Below are 5,000 nucleotides of genomic sequence, written 5' to 3'. Positions count from 1 at the left end.
GAGAGAGAGAGAGAGAGAGAGAGAGAGAGAGAGAGAGAGAGAGAGAGAGAATGTAGGGTCACGGGACACCTGTTTATGGGGTGACTAGAGTTTCTGGATGTATAAAAAAACGACAGATTCTAGATAATACTTGTTTGGATGGTAAAAAAAAAAAAAAGGAACATGATTAAGTATATGACATGTATGGCAGAAAAGGAAAGTGAGAGGATACTGTTGTAGGATTAAGTAAGATTAAGAAGTCCTGAGGAGATGAAGGAGTGGGGTGACATACTGGTTTAGGTGATAGAGACGAACATGAGCGAGAGTATGGCATGTAAGGGAGGAAAGGAAAGTGAGAGGGTGATGTGACAGGATTAGCAGAGTCCTAAGGAGATGATAGATCGGAACTGTATCCTGTTTACATGATAAGGAAGGACACGAGTTGATGATGAATGATTGAGGATACGAGGCTTAGAAGAGAAGAGTGAGGTATGTAAAAGAGAGAAAGGAGGTTAGATAAGGAGGTTAGACATTTAAAGGATAGCTAAGGATTTGGGTTTAATAAAGAAAAAAAAAAAAACATGAGACGATATACCGGTTTAAGTTATAAGAACGTAAATTATTGGACATACGACTTTTAGAAGAGAAAATGTGTAAAGAGAAGGGAGGTCATAGAACTGTATGGTGAGGATAGCGAATATAAAAAGAAGGAGTGGGACGATATAACCAGAACGATACACAGGTTTAGGTGATGAAGAAGAGGAACTATTAATTACACAACATTTAGAAGAGAAGAGAAGGAAGGTCCGAGGGTAGCAAAGTGCATAAAGAAAGGGACAGGATTGGAAAAGGTTAAAAAAAAAAAACAGGTTCAGGGGATAAAGGTGAGAGGATGGGAGCAAGTAAGTGGGAGGGAGGCGTGCAGGTGACAGCACGTGTTGCGACATACGGTGATTCCCCACACGTTCTGAATAGTAAATACGCCAATGGAGCTACTGGGGCCGTGTGCTGGCTCCATTAACCCACTATCCCCGCTTTCCGTCCTCTCTCCTACCTACTTCTCCATTCCTGTCTCTCTCTCTCTTGTCCTTTTTTCTTCTGTCTTGTTCCAGCTCCAGTTTTTATTTATTTTTTTCTCTGTATCCAGTTTAGACTTAATTGAATTTTGGAGGTGTATTTATGTGTTAGGCGTGGTTAGTTTGCAGTATGTTGTCCTTATGGGGGAGTTATTGCTGGGATTGGTATCGTTATTGTTATTATTATCTTGTAAACGGTGATGGTAGTGCTGGTGGTGGTGTTGCTGCTTTTGGTGTTGCTGCTCTTGTTTTTGTTAGTGATGTTATTGTACCCGGTTTTATTTGATTGCCTGGAACGCAGACACTCACTCACACACACACACACACACACACACACACACACACACACACACACACACACACACACACACACACACACACACACACACACACACACACACACACACACACAGTAGTCACTCCTATAAATACACGTTGACGCATTCTCATTATTCACACTTCAAGCAGCCTCTCGCAGCTTCACGAGAACGTCAGCATGCAAACAAACCATTAAACAGTTAAACAGTCAGTTACTTACACATATATTCCTTATCATCTTTATTTTGAATTGTATTAGTATGTATATATATATATATATATATATATATATATATATATATATATATATATATATATATATATATATATATATATATATATATATATATATATATATTTTTTTTTTTTTTTTTTTTTTTTTTTGTAAATGGAAGAACTAGTTATCCATTTTTTTTATATTTTTTATTAGCTTCTCGATGGCGTGTGGGTAAGGTTCAGATATTGATAAGAAAACAAGGCAAGAAGAGAAGAGAAAACCGAACAGGAAATGCCAGCTGATGATAACAATGTGGCAAGACGGAAAACAGAAGCTGAGACGTGTTTGCATGTGTGGGTGGAAAGAGAGAGAGAGAGAGAGAGAGAGAGAGAGAGAGAGAGAGAGAGAGAGAGAGAGAGAGAGAGAGAGAGAGAGAGAGAGAGAGAGAGAGAGAGAGAGATGCAGTAATAAAAGAGTATGAACAATGGAAAAAAATTCTGGACACTGACGATGGTGAAGATGCTGATAATAAAGGTGATGGTTGCCCAGATAATCAAAGAATCAAAGGTGAGATAATTACTGTAATAACTATCGTAATAATGAAAATAGTAACGATAATAATAACACAAATAATAACAGCAGTAACATCATCACTATCATGGCCACCACCACAACCACCACCACCACCACCACCACCACCAACAACAACAACAACAACAACAACAACAACAACAACAACAACCCCAAACACACACACAAACACCACACGATTTACAAGCCAATCTCCTCAGGTCTTTTTGGCACGCGCTACGGAGGCCATAGCGTATGGTGGGGAAAGGAAGGAGGCAGGAGGCGAACAGGAGGCTGGGAGGGGGTGGGGAGGCTGGGAAGGGCACGAGAAGGGCAGAGGGAAGGGTTAGCATGGCACCCCGGGGTCAGAAGGGAGGTACTTCAAACGGCAGGCAGGCGGGCAGGCGGTGCAGGGAGTAGAGGGTTGGCCGGAGCAGGGTATTGTGGGTATGGAGGGGGAAGCCATGCCTGTAACCCTAGTGATGCTACACTGGTATGCCCACTTTCACTCTCGTGTTTGAGGGGTAAGGTGTTGGTGGTGGTGGTGGTGGTGGTGGTGGTGGAGTGTGATGGTCGTGGTGGTGGTCGTTATTGTAATAAAATTTGCAGTTAATGCTCCTGTATGTTCCTTTTGTTACTATGTTTTATTAGTGGCTTTGTGTACGTAGTAGTGGTGGTGGTGGTGGTGATGGTGATGGTGGTAGAAGTAGTAGCAGCATTGTTACTTACCGTATTGTTGCTCTTATTGTGCGATTTATACGCGTGCCTTATATGTAAAGAAAGTAATTTAACAGAGAGAGAGAGAGAGAGAGAGAGAGAGAGAGAGAGAGAGAGAGAGAGAGAGAGAGAGAGAGAGAGAGAGAGAGAGAGAGAGAGAGAGAGAACAGGTTATGACACAAGGGATGACATCATTTGTGTTTTCTCTCCCCCCTCTTCCTTGTCCCCTCTCCCCTCCGCCTTTTTCTTTCAATTCCTCCTCCACCTTATTTTCTGCCTCGCTCTTTCCCTTCCTTTCTCTCCCACTCCCCTGGTCCTGCTGCCAAGAATTTCACTTTCCATTTCTCTCTCTCTCTCTCTCTCTCTCTCTCTCTCTCTCTCTCTCTCTCTCTCTCTCTCTCTCTCTCTCTCTCTCTCTCTCTCTCTCTCTCTCTCTCTCTCTCTCTCTCTCTCTCTCTCTCTCTCTCTCCAGGAACACTACATATTCAGATCATTGATGAGCAACGGATGCATAAGTAAATAAGGAGAGAGAGAGAGAGAGAGAGAGAGAGAGAGAGAGAGAGAGAGAGAGAGAGAGAGAGAGAGAGAGAGAGAGAGAGAGATTAGATAGTGTTGCATTGTTCAGTAAATAAATATCAGCTTATTTTATTTATTTTATTTTTTTTGCACCTATTAACCTTCTTTTTAAAATCATTTTGCACACACACACACACACACACACACACACACACACACACACACACACACACACACACACACACACACACACACACACACACACACACACACACACACACACACACACACACACACACACACACACACACACACACACACACACACACACACACACACACACACACACACACACACACACACACCATTATACTAATTCGCCGTGAAATAAAAAGCTAAATTAAATCAGCCCCTCGCGTGACTGTCGTAAATCTGTGTAAGGATGATGACACCACTTAGAGGATGGTGAAGAATGATCCTTGTTAACCTCATAAAAAAGCACGTGTTATTTCGAGAAGATAGGAGTATATGTATTAACACACACACACACACACACACACACACACACAAAGGACCTGTTCGTTATATAGTCCAGGATGGTTTAATATGCAAGAATGAACTACTTGTTATTTTTACCTGATTATGTGACGGGAAAGCTGAGTGTCGTAAGTCTTTGTAATAGTAGTAGTAGTAGTAGTAGTAGTAGTAGTAGAAGAAGTAGCAGTAGCAGTAGTAGCTGTAGTGGTGATGCGTGACGTACTGTCTGCGTACCTTGCAACACCTCGTTACTCCACTAGGTAACGTAACAGTTTATGGCCTTGTAATTAAGCACGACCCAGCGCTGCGTGACTCCCTATTACCTGACTGAGACCCAACCGCTGCTGCTGCGGCGAGGGAAAACACTAAACGACTCGTAACAAAGAAGCACTAAGGAACAAAGAAAAAGAAAAGGAAACTAATGAGAACTGTTCCTGCTACTACTATTCCTACTTCTTGTACTTCCACTACTGCTACTACTACATCTACTAGGTCAGTGAACATAGGCTACTTGCGCCACTCTGCCTGCCCTGATTCCCTTCACATACACCATAACGTGCGAGTTTAGATCATGACCTAAAATGGTGCACTTAGTTAGGTAAACACAACTTGCATACTGCTCACTGGTCAGCTCGAGTACGCACCGAATGAGATTGAAATACGAAGTGCTGGGAGAGGGAGAGAAGGAAAGGAGGGAGAGGGTAGAAAATATATAAGGAAGGGAGGAATGGAAGAGGTCAAACGTACCCTACAGATGCGCCATGTTTCACTAATATTTAATCATTCACGTTCCCTTTCTCTCCTTCCCTCCCCTTTCCCTCCCTCCGTCCCTCCCTACGTTGGCATGCATGGAGTAGGAGGGGCAGTGAAAGTATTTTGGGGTGGGAGGGAGTAGAGGGTTGTCGCCAAGAGAGAGAGAGAGAGAGAGAGAGAGAGAGAGAGAGAGAGAGAGAGAGAGAGAGAGAGAGAGAGAAAGGAGGGAGATCATTTGAAGACAAGAGGAGTGTGGAGGAAAGATTAGAATGGAGGAAAGGAGAAACGGTTTGCCCCTTATTGAGCAGTTGATTGGA

The sequence above is a fragment of the Scylla paramamosain genome, chromosome 13 (assembly GCF_035594125.1).
Source record: "Scylla paramamosain isolate STU-SP2022 chromosome 13, ASM3559412v1, whole genome shotgun sequence".
NCBI classification, from domain to species: domain Eukaryota; kingdom Metazoa; phylum Arthropoda; class Malacostraca; order Decapoda; family Portunidae; genus Scylla; species Scylla paramamosain.
The sequence above is the reverse complement of the archived record's forward strand: the minus strand, read 5'-3'. Positions refer to the sequence as shown.